Below are 13003 nucleotides of genomic sequence, written 5' to 3'. Positions count from 1 at the left end.
CGCAAACGCGGGAAGCGAGCCGGCGCGCTGGTTAAACTCCGCGAGCGCGGCCTGCGCACTGCACTCCCCAGCATTCATCTCGCGAATCTCCGATCCCTTCCTAACAAAATGGATGAACTTCTTCTCCTCACCCACACTAACAAGGATTTTTTAAACTCTGCTGCTTTGTGCTTCACTGAAACCTGGCTGAGTGAAGCCATACCGGACAACGCAATACATCTGCCGGGCTTACAGCTGTTCCGAGCGGATCGCATCGCGGAGCTAACGGGGAAAACGAGAGGTGGTGGATTGTGTTTCTACATTAACGAAAGTTGGTGTTCAGATGTAACAACACTGAAGAAGATGTGCTCTCCTAATTTAGAGGCACATTTCATAAACTGTAAACCCTTCTACTCGCCTCGGGAATTTTCCTCTTTCATTCTCGTGAATGTTTACATCCCTCCAGACGCGTGCGCGAGCGCGGCGCTACAACAGCTGGCTGAACAAATATCTGAAACGGAACAAAGGTACCCAGACTCTCTTTTAATCATTCTTGGGGATTTTAACAAAGCAAATCTTTCCCGTGAACTACCAAAATACAGACAGCACGTTACATGTCCCACCAGAGACAGTAATATACTGGACCACTGTTACACCACAATAAGAAATGCGTATCACTCCGTCCCACGGGCAGCTTTGGGGCTCTCTGATCACTGTTTGGTTCATCTCATACCGACCTACAGGCAGAAACTGAAATCAGCTAAACCTGGAATAAGGACTGTGAAAAGATGGACTAATGAAGCAGAGCAGAATCTACAGGCCTGCTTTGATTGCACTGATTGGACTGTTTTTGAAGCTGCTACCAATGATCTGGATGAGCTCACAGATACTGTAACATCATATATAAGTTTCTGTGAGGATACATGCATTCCTACCAGGACATTCTTATCATTCACTAATGATAAACCATGGTTTACTGGGAACCTCAAACACCTTCGTCATGCCAAAGAGGATGCTTACAGAAGTGGGGATAAAATCTTGTATAACCAGGCCAGGAACAGATTGACAAAGGAGATCAGAGTTGCTAAAAGGAACTACTCTGATAAACTGAAAAAACAGTTTTCATCCAACGACCCATCATCAGTCTGGAATGGCCTGAGGAACATTACCAACTACAAGTCACCATCCCCTCGATCTGTGGACAATCAACACCTGGCTGACGATTTAAATTCATTTTACTGCCGGTTTGAAAAGCCCTCATTCACACCACACACCCGGTCTGATCTGCACTTCACACATTCAGCATCACCTCCTGTTCTCCAATTATCACTCCCCCCTCCTGCCATCCAACCTGAGCTTAAGGTCTGTGTGGAGGACGTGAGCCGAGTCTTCAAAAAACAGAAGACTAGGAAAGCCTCAGGCCCAGACGGCATCTCATCTGCTTGTTTAAAAGCCTGCGCTGACCAACTGGCCCCGGTCTTCACGCAGATCTTCAACAGATCATTGGAGCAGTGTGAAGTTCCCTGCTGCTTCAAACGCTCCACTATCATTCCTGTCCCCAAAAAACCCAAAATCACTGGACTTAATGACTACAGACCTGTCGCTCTCACGTCTGTGGTCATGAAGTCGTTTGAAAGACTGGTGCTGGCCCACCTGAAGGACATCACTGGACCCCTGCTGGATCCCTTTCAGTTTGCTTACAGAGCAAACAGGTCTGTGGATGATGCAGTCAACATGGGACTGCATTATATCCTGCAACATCTCGACAGACCAGGGACTTATGCAAGGATCCTCTTTGTGGACTTCAGTTCGGCCTTCAATACCATCATGCCTGGTCTTCTCACAGCCAAACTGACCCAGCTCTCCATACCATCCTCGATCTGTCAGTGGATCACCAGCTTCCTGACGGACCGGCAGCAGCGAGTGAGACTGGGGAAACACACATCCAAGACACTCACAATCAGCACTGGTGCTCCCCAAGGGTGCGTTCTCTCCCCACTGCTCTTCTCCCTGTACACTAATGACTGCACTTCTAAAGACCCCACTGTCAAGCACCTGAAATTTGCAGACGACACCACTGTCATCGGTCTCATCCGAAACGGTGACGAGTCTGCTTACAGACTGGAGGTTGAACAGCTGGCTGCCTGGTGCAGTTATAACAACCTTGAGCTGAACACGCTCAAAACAGTGGAGATGATCGTGGACTTCAGGAGGAACAGCTCAGCACTCCTCCCACTCACCATCATGAACAGCACTGTGGAAGCAGTGGAGTCATTCAGGTTCCTGGGCACTATCATCTCTCAGGACCTGAAGTGGGACAATCACATTGACTCCACTGTGAAAAAGGCCCAGCAGAGACTGTACTTCCTTCGCCAGCTGAGGAAGTTCAACCTGCCACAGGATCTGCTGATTCAGTTCTACTCAGCCGTCATTGAGTCTGTCTTGTGCGCTTCCATCACTGTCTGGTTTGGTTCAGCTACCAAATCAGACATCAGGAGACTACAACGGACAGTCCGGACTGCGGAGAGGATTATTGGTGCCCCCCTGCCAAACCTCCAGGACCTGTACTCTTCCAGAGTGAGGAAGAGAGCAGGTAAAATCATCACAGACTCCACTCACCCTGGACACCACCTGTTTGAACTGTTACCGTCAAGACGGAGACTCAGATCACTGGCCACAAGAACATCTCGGCACAGGAACAGTTTCTTCCCACAGGCCATTTCCCTCCTGAACAGTTAACACTCCTCCCAAGGCATATGCCTGTAAGTGCAATACTCCCACTGTTTAGTGCAATATCCCACAACTCAGGTGATACTTATATGTAGATTTATTTATAATATTCAAAACACTGTAAATAGGTTCATTATCTGTAAATCTGAAAATGTCTATTCTGACTAAACCCAACTGTGATAGTTTTACTCTCATATATTTATATTTTTATTTTTTATTCTTATAATTTGTAGTATTATGTTTCATGTTGTATTTGTATATGTCCACTGGAAGCCTCAGTACCAAAACAAATTCCTTGAGTGTGCAAGCACACTTGGCAATAAAGCTCTTTCTGATTCTGATTCTGATTCTGATTCTGGGTTATGTAAACATTCACACATATAAACCCCAAAAATTGATGACATAGCATGATGTCATCAATTTTTGGGGCTAATATGTGTGAATGTTTACATAACCTTAGTTATTGTGACCAGGTGATGTGTATACAATTGTGGAAAATGACGTTGGATACATTAAATAGTAAGTCAAAAAGATAATGGTCCTCCACACAGCCTTAGAGATGAATACTAAATCTAATCATACTGTGATCATTTGATTAATGGTCCTCCACAATTGTATACACATAACCTGTTCACAATAACTAAGTGTATGTAAACATTCACACATATAAACCCCCCAAAATTGATGACATCATGCTTACCTTGAATGCCCAATATAGTGTAGTTCACCTTAACTTTTCACGTGATATTTTATAAGCATGAAGGATCAGCAGATCGTAAACATATTCTTAAATGTGTAATCGTTTGCAGGCGTTTATTATTGTTTACCTTGTGTGAGCTAATCGTTCATATATGGAAATTCAGTAGTAAGCAATACAATCGAAGACAGCAATCTAACATATATAATGAATAACAAAGTAATTCAATCAAAGACTTCAATCTAACATAATTATAGATTGAATGAAACGGTAATGCTAGCGTTCTCACACATCACGTAATAAACAGTTAAGTATAGTCATGCGTCACGTTTGGCTTGTAGTTTGACACATAATACAATCATATTTATAATTTTTTACACAATAATATATCATTGTCACTTACCTTCAAATTCTGAAAAGGTTTATTCCGATCTCCATCACCTGTTCGCTCTGATTGAAAGTCTACGCTCGCGGCTGAACGTAGACAGTTCGGCTCTCTGATTGGCCTAGAGTCTACAGTGAACGTAGACTCTGAGCCAATAACGGTTCGCCGGCTGAACGTAGACAGATCGGCTCTCTGATTGGCCTAGAGTCTACAGTGAACGTAGACTCTGGGCCAATGAGGGGCCGTAACTGTCTACGTTCAACGTAGACATTGCACTTCGCTAGAGAGAACGTCTGCGAATTCCCCAAATGTGGGAATCTCGACTGCATAATTTATGGTAGTGGGGGACTGCGTTCGCGCTCTCCCCTGGACACACTGGTTAAAAGAGCAGATTGTTCGAGTTCCTCTTCTTCTGGTAGTTAACGACCTAGGAAGTCCAGAGAATTTACCTGCAGTGGTTGATCGAGAGATGTAAAACTCTCAACCTAGGACCAGTCTGCAAAAGTAGGGCTGTTTTTTAGTTTTTTTTTTCATCATTCTTCAAATAATCTCCATTATTCAACCAGCGCTTTGATTGGCAGCAGTGGTCCTAGAAGCAAAGTTGTTCCGAATGAGGAGTTCTATCATGTGGTATGAATACCTTGTGCATGTGTGAAAAATCACCTGACATACAGTCGCCTATGGCCGTATTCATGTTGTTGTTTTTACTGTTTACAGCGCCACCAAGTGGCCAGTCGCCACATCCCTTTTCACCTGAGCACAGGCTGAGCCCGTGCACAGGTGTACCGACTTGGGTGTAATTGTCTCATTCCGTTGGAGAGTTATGGCCATTTAAGTAAAGCCCGCCTCGCCCACTCCCAAAGTTTTGGCGTCCCGTCGCCAACGTGAATCGAAATTCCGACTTTTTTCCCCATCGCTGTCGGCAATCAGACTCCAGGGAATCTTTCTGCACCGGTTTGGGTCAGATCGGTCGAAAGACCTAGGACTAGTGTGAAAAAGTAGCTTTTTCACAAAATCCCAAATACCCGAAAATCTCGCCAGCGCAACCATCGAATCCGAGGCCTGCGTCTTGTTCGGCCCGAGCCAAGGATTCCGGTGATGTAAGACACTTGGGTCTGCGACGGACGGTTCAGGAGTTACGAGGCATTTCGTACTTCTGATCACTGCAGTGCCACCTTGGGGCCGATTGGGCCGAGCCTTGGTGATGTTGTAGACCGGGCGGGTACTACCATCCCTCAAGAGTTTCAAGTCTCTACGACGTACGCTTTGGTCTGCCCGCTCACTTTTAGGGCAGAATGTTTGTTGGTACAAAATCCCAGGTTGCACTCCAAAGTGTCGTGTTGTGCGCTCTGCTGTGATCCATTTTCGGTGTCAACAGTCAAGCTGAGCTTGTATTGCTGTGAGCTGAGCTTGTTTGTTGGCGACCTTTAGACCCTCTCGCCACGTCCCAGGTGGGCGTGGCCTTTGACGGCTCCCCCGCCTCTGCGTCATTGTGTCATCGCTTCTCGGCCTTTTGGCTAAGATCAAGTGTCTGGTCTGAAGGTAGAGACAGCGATCGCCTCTTGGAGGTTTTCCCGGCTTGGGTCGTTCAGTGGCTTGAGCCCCAAACTTTTGAGAGGTATATTGATTCAGCTGCTTTCACTTCTGTTCAGTTTTAAGGTAAGACCTTTTTATCTATTTATTTATTTATTTATTTATTGGTATTTTAAAGTTTTAGGCTGTTGGTGCCTCCACCATGTCGGCTGCACGTGCCGGCGTGCGGAGGCACCACAGCGTACGTTTTTTATTTAAAGAAGTTGAGGGGAAGCTCCTGGGGATGTCACGTCTTGACTTCTCCAGGAAGCTGATCCAAAAAACTCTAAATTTTAAACCCGAGGATCTTAACTGTATTGTGACTCTGCCCCTGAACAAATGTTATGATGTTAGCTTTAGAGCGGTTTCCCACCTGAACGATTTCTGGCACAGATTTGAAGCAGATCCCAGTTCTCCATGTTTACTGTTGAAAAGCTCTCTGACAACACACTTAAAACTGTGATTGTCAGAATGTTTAATGAGACAGTGACTGGGGAGGACATTTGTGTCTGGCTGGGTAGATTTTGCACAGTTCGAAGCCATTCAGTCAAGGTTTTAGATGAGGATGGCATCTGGACATGCTCCTGGCGAATTCCCATTAAACAATGGGAAGACGCTGGGGGCTACCAGGGCTTGAAACATCTGCCTTCTATGATTGTGTTGGGTAAGAACAGAGGCTACATTCATTACCAGGGAATGCCCAAATTATGTAGAAAATGTGGAAAGTTTGGGCACTTAGCTGAAGCATGCCAGGAAATTATATGTGGGAAATGCAGAGAAATTGGTCATAATTTTGAAGAGTGTACCAATGGCAGGCGGTGCAACCTCTGTGGGGAGTCCTCCCATCTCTACAGAGATTGCCCAAAAAGTTTTGCCAACAAACTCAAAGGCAACAAAATGGCCGCCCCACAAGTAGCGCAAACAAAAGAACAAAGGGAGGAGGAGGCGATCCCTGAGGTTTTGGTGGGAATTTCAAATTCCCAGCCAGCCTCAGGGATTGGCCAGGAAATAGGAAGTGGGGCGGCCATAGGGGCGGAGTCACAGATTGAAAAGGAACAGGGGGAGGAAACCACTCCCAGACAAGACAATGAAAATGAAATCGAAGAGGAAGAGGAGGAAACGGTTTCCTCCCTCAACACCGTCTCGGAGGTGAGTATGTCCTCCAGTGGGAGTGAAATTGACTTTTCACTCCCAAATGCTCAGGTGCAGAAGAGAACTGCGGGATCTCCCCTGTGTGTAGCAGTGGAGAAAAGACTGAGGGCAACGCATCGGCTAGATAGTTCCTCCCTGGAAGATCTAGACCGGATGTGGCCCTCAGAATCCCCTAATGAAGTTTCCTTTCTGCATTTTAAGCTAAGAACATCGACACCAAAAGAGCCGCAAGAGTTCAGGTCTGTGGTTCCGGAAGTGTCAAGCTCTTGCCCTCCTGAACCCAGTCCCCATGGGAGAAAGGAGAGGCATGAGAAACAAGATGTAACATAATTTTAAAGATACCTCTGTATGTCTTTTATTAGTCTTCTTTTAAAAGTTCATATTCTTTTAACTTCACTGCTCATGGCCCTCACTATCTCTACAATAAATGTGAGAAGTGTGAGGAGCAATTTACGAGCACAGAGCGTTTTATCCTTTTTAAAATCCTTTAAGTCAGATGTGTGTTTATTGCAAGAATGTGCCTTGCCGTTTTTATTGAATTACAGGAAGTGGGAGGAGCTTTGTACCCCAGGACTTTCTATCTGGAGTGGGTCCAATTTTAACAAAAATGACGGTGTTGCTATTTTAATTAACAATCCAAACATCTTGGTGGAGGGCAGCACTGTGGTAAGGGATGGGCGAGCAATTTTAGCAAACTTGACTTTCTTAGATAAGGATTTTAACGTTCTTAATGTTTATGGTTTTACGGACAGTCCGGTTCCAGGCCTCACTCTTTGGAGGAACGCAGCCCACCCAGCTCTCCAGAACAGGCTTAAGGACTTGTCGTGGATGGTGGCTCATGAGATCCTCCCGGTCAGGGCGGTTATGCACTCCAGAGGCATGGCCAAAAACTCCACCTGCCCACGGTCCGGATGTGGTTCCCCGGAGACCGTTCAACATCTGCTCTGGGAGTGCGGCGCTGCGCGGGACCTGTGGGCCAAGACCGGCCCCCTGTTTTTCCCGTGCCTGCCAGCGGGTGGGGCCCAGGTGGACTATAAGCTCGCCATCCTGGGGGTGGGTCAGGGCTTGAAGGAGTTGACACCACCAACATTTGCCTCGCTCTGGCTCACCCTAAACGTGATCAAGGATGCCATCTGGGTCACCAGAAACCTGCTGGTGGGGAAACGCGTGACGGTCCCCCTCCACGCGTGCGAGCAAAGAATAAGAACAACGCTGCAGGGTGGGCCGCACGTCGTTATTCGGATGGGGGGGCCGGAGTCAATAGGAGAGGGTCCCGGCCGCCACCGTACCTGGCCGCCCGTAGATGCACCCTCACCACTCTGGCAACGGGAACAGCGGGCCAGCGGGCCGGAGGAGAGGGGATCTCCGCTGGGCACCAGAAGCGGGGAGTCTGAGGCCTGTCCTGGAGACCTGGAGTGAATGGACAATCTTGATAGGGACTCACCCTCGATCCTGTACAAGAGATGTTTTATTTGGCATGTTTTATTGTTTTATTCCTATTTATTTTAACCCATTTACCTTTCTTTTAAAAACATACATGGACTTTTTACACAATACACAAACACACAAATTTTTAACAGTAAATTGTTTTCTTTTTTGTTTAATATGTGTAAATAAATGTGATTTAAAAGAAAATATTAATGGATGTAAATGGAAATAGTGGAATGGAAAACTGTGACAATAAAACTTTTCGAAAGAAAAAAAAATCTGTTCTTATCAGAAAGTTGAATGAATGAATTATCAGTCAGTTTTTCCACTGTGAACATGGAGAAATTGGCTTTGCATGTTTCAAAACGAGACCAGAAAGTATTCAGCAGAGTAGCGGATGCAAAACTTACATCAAAACCCCGATTTTGGGGCAGAATCAACAAACAGTTTATATCCATTGCTTTAAAACCTAGAGTCTGTTGGATGTACTTCCGTGAAAAATCCAATCTAGAACAAGTCAGGAGAGTACCATCCTCTTTTGGCTTGAAATTAAAACGCACGCAGTGGAAAGTTGCGATTGTCAGGATGTTTAATGAAACTGTGAGTGGAGAAGACATTGTAGTGTGGTTGGCAAGATATTGCTCTATTCGCGGACAACCAGTCAAGGTTTTAGACGAAGACGGTATCTGGAGCTGTGCGTGGAGAGTGCCCATACAACAACGGGCAGATCCCAACAGCTACCATGGCCTGAGTCAAATACCATCATTGATTGTGTTGGGGGAGAATAGAGGCTACATTCACTACCAAGGGATGCCCAAGCTATGCCGTAAATGTGGTAAACTTGGACATCTCGCCGAGGCATGTCAGGAAATAATTTGCAGAAAGTGTAGAGAGATTGGGCACACCTTTGAAGAGTGCCACAATGGCAGAAAGTGCAACCTTTGTGGGGAGTCATCCCATCTCTACAGAGATTGCCCGAAAAGTTTTGCCAACAAACTGAAAAGCAACAAAATGGCTGCCCCACAAACAGATCAAAGGAAAGAACAAAGGAAGGAGGAGGTGATCCCTGAGGTTTTGGCGGGAATTTCAAATTCCCAGCCAGCCTCAGGGATTGGTCAGGAAAGAGAAAGTGGGGCGGCCACAGGGGCGGAGTCACAAATGGAAACGGAACAGGGGGAGGGAACAACTCCCGGGCAAGACAAAGGCAAAGAAATAGAAAACGGAGAGGACGAAACGGTTTCCTCCCTCAATACCGTCTCGGAGGTGAGTATGCCCTCCAGTGGGAGTGAAGTTGAATCTTCACTCCCAATCTGAAGTTGAATCTTCACTCCCAAATGCTCAAGTGCAGAAGAGAACTGCGGGATCTCCTCTGTGCATAACAGTGGAGAAAAGGCCGAGGGCCACACATCGGCTAGATAGTTCCTCCCCGGAAGATCTGGGCCGCATGTGGCCCTCAGAATCCCCCAATGAAGTTTCTTTTCTGCACTTCAAGCTGAGAACATCAACACCGAAAGAGTCACAAGAGTTCAGCTCTGTGGATCCGGAGGTGTCAAACTCTTGCCCCCCTGAACCCAGTCCCCATGGGAGAAGGGAGAGGCAGGAGGCACAGGGAATTCTTTGATTTTATTTGTTTAAAACTGTAACCTTTTACAAAACGTATGTTTTAAGCTTCATGCCTTTCTATTTAATACTGCTCATGGCCCTCACAATCTCGACCATCAATGTGAGAAGTGTGAGGTCCACGTCTCGAGCACAGAGCATTTTTACCTTCCTAAAATCATGTAATTCAGATATGTTTTTATTACAAGAGTGTGCTTTGCCCTTTTTAACCCAGTACAGGAAATGGGAAGAGATGTGGACCTCTGGACCCTCAATATGGAGTGGGTCAAATTTTAATCGAAACGATGGAGTCGCTATACTGATTAAAAATCCAAATATCTTGGTAAAGGGCAGCACAGTGGTGAGGGACGGACGGGCACTTTTAGCAAACATGACTTTTTTAGGAAGGGATTTTAAAGTGTGCAATGTATATGGTTTTACGGAAAAAAATGAAAGGTATGAGCTTTTAGAGGACTTGCAGCCCCACATGCTGGGGAGGGCTCCTCTGGTAGTAGCAGGGGATTTTAACTGTGTTTTAACTAGAGCAGATAGGAAAAGAACGGGGGATGATTTTAGAGTGGACAAAACATCAGTTTTACTGCAAAGCGTAGTCAGAGATTTTAAACTAGTTGACTGTTTTAAAAGTCTGCATCCAAGAGAGTAGGGCTTCACCTGGATCAGTGGTGATGGCACCAAAGCCTCTCGCATTGACTATGTTTTTACACGTGAATGCCCGCCAACTGATGCTAGATTGACTCCCGTTTACTTTTCCGATCACGCAATGCTATCCTGCACCCTCGCACTACCCACGGACGTGACAGTAGGCAGAGGGATGTGGAAACTAAACTGCTCCCTGTTGCAGGATGAGGAGATAGTCAAAGAATACAGGGAGCAGTTTAGCCAATGGCAGACTCTTCAAGATTTCTTTGACTCACAAGCACTGTGGTGGGAAATGGTGAAGGGTAGGACTCAGACGTTTTTTAGAAAGAAGGGCAAAGAGAAGAGAAAAAAGGAAAAGAGGTGCATCGTAGGGCTGCAAAAGAGGTTACAACGATATTTTAATCTTTTAAACAATGGTCTTGATTTTAGTAAAGAAGTAAATGAAATCAAAAGAGTAATGTCTGCTTATGAACAAGAAAAAAGTAAAGGAGTAATACTTAGAAGTAAAGAACAAGAGATGGAAGAAGGTGAAAAATGTACACGCTATTTTTTTAAAAAGATTATAACAAAAGGTGGGGGAATAACACAATTAAAAACAGGTGGGGAAGAAGTGAAAGACACAGAGGGAATTTTAAAGCAAGTGGAACATTTCTTCTCAGAGTTATACAATGAAAAAATAGTGCAAGATGATGCAGTAAGAGAAATGCTAAGCCTCTTAGAAACACAAATTAATAAGGAGTGTGCCTTTTTAACACAGGATTTTACGGTTCTCGAGTTGACAGAATGTAGAAAGGGTTTTAAAAAGGGGAAGTCCCCAGGGATGGATGGGCTTCCCCTGGAATTTTATGAAACATTCTGGTACATTTTAGCACACAATCTATTGACCGTTTTTAAAGAGTTTGACAGACTGGACATATTACCCGACAGTTTTAGATCAGGGATAGTATCACTTTTACACAAGAAAGGAGACAAAGCAGACTTAAAAAATTGGAGACCAATCACCCTTTTAAATGTTGACTGTAAAATTTTTAGTAAACTTTTAGCTAGTCGTATGTCAAGAATTTTAGAGGACGTGATCCACCCAGATCAAGCGTGCGCTGTGCCAGGGAGGAAGATCACGGACAGCCTGATTTTGATAAGAGACACAATCTGTTTTGCGAGAGACAGAAACAATCGGCTTATAGTTCTAAACTTAGACTTTGAGAAAGCATTTGACCGAGTCTCGCACCAGTACCTGTTTCAGGTACTGGAAAAATTGGGGCTGCCAGGGAGGGTTCTAAAGTGGGTGGGGATGCTGTATAAAGACATAACCAGCAGAATTCTTATAAATGGGCACTTGACAAAAGCAGTAACTGTATGCAGTGGCGTCCGTCAAGGGTGTCCGTTATCTCCGCTCTTGTATGTGGTTTGCATCGAACCACTGGCACAGCTCTTGAGAAGGGACCAATGGATCAAAGGACTGAGAATTCCAGGTACAAAAGGACTGACGGACTTAAAATGTGTTTTATACATGGACGATGTGAAAATTTTAACAACTGACCTTTTATCAGTACAGAGAGCACTCGACCTGACTGACCAATACGGGCGAGCCTCTGGAGCAAAACTCAACAGAAACAAGTCCGAGGCCCAGCTTTTTGGACCATGGGGTGACATAGACACGACAGGACTAGACGTGAATTTTAAGGAAACTGACATTAGGATTTTAGGAGTAAAGTTTGACAAAGAGGGGGGTGGACAAGGAAATTGGACAGAAATGGTAGGGAAAGTTAGACAAAGACTGGGCTTTTGGAGATTATGGACGCTGACATTGGAAGGGAAGATTTTAATTTATAAAGCTGTGATCTTACCCTTGTTTTTATTGCTTTGCTCTGTTTTTAGGCCACCAAGGTTCTTCCTCCTGACAGTCGAGAGGGCAGTGTTTTATTTCTTCTGGGGGTCAAAATGGGAGCGCCTGAAAAGAGAAGTGGTGAAGAAGAGGAAAGAAAATGGAGGGAAAGATATTACCTTCCACAAGAATATTGTTTTATTAAAACCTTTTTAAAAAGACATGATTTAGAGAATCAAGATGTCACTGTTTTAACAAATCATAAGTCTCTCATCTCTCTTGTGCAGGATCGGGAATCGGTGTGTCCGGTTCCAGGCCTCACACTAGGTGAGGCCAAAGACGTTTGGAGGAACGCAGCCCACCCAGCTCTCCAGAACAGGCTTAAGGATTTGTCGTGGATGGGGGCCCATGAGATCCTCCCGGTCAGGGCGGTCATGCACTCCAGAGGCATGGCCAAAAACTCCATCTGCCCACGGTCCGGATGTGGTTCCCCGGAGACCGTCTACCATCTGCTCTGGGAGTGCGGTGCTGCGCGGGACCTGTGGGCCAAGACCAGCACCCTGGTATTCCCGTGCCTGCCAGCGGGTGGGACTAGATGGAATACAGGCTCGCCATCCTGGGGGTGGGTCAGGGCTTGAAGGAGCTAACATCAAAGCAATTCACCTCACTCTGGCTCACCCTCAACCACATCAAGGATGCCATCTGGGCCACCAGAAACCTGCTGGTGGGGAAACGCGTTACGGTGCCCCTCCACGCGTGCGAGCAAATAGTTAGATCTACGCTGCAGGAGGCGCCGGATGTCGTCATTCGGATGGGGGGGCTGGGGTCACACCAACGAGGTCCCGGCCACCACCGACCCTGGTCGCCCGTAGATGCACCCTCACCACACCGGCTATGGGAACAGCGGGCCAGCGGGCCGGAGGAGAGGGGATCTCCGCTGGGAATCGGAAACGAGGAGTCTGGGGCCTGTTCTGGA

Source organism: Siphateles boraxobius, unplaced genomic scaffold, assembly GCF_051911475.1.
Source record: "Siphateles boraxobius isolate OS27281-9 unplaced genomic scaffold, OSU_SipBor_1 77, whole genome shotgun sequence".
Classification (NCBI taxonomy): Eukaryota; Metazoa; Chordata; class Actinopteri; order Cypriniformes; family Leuciscidae; genus Siphateles; species Siphateles boraxobius.
The sequence above is the reverse complement of the archived record's forward strand: the minus strand, read 5'-3'. Positions refer to the sequence as shown.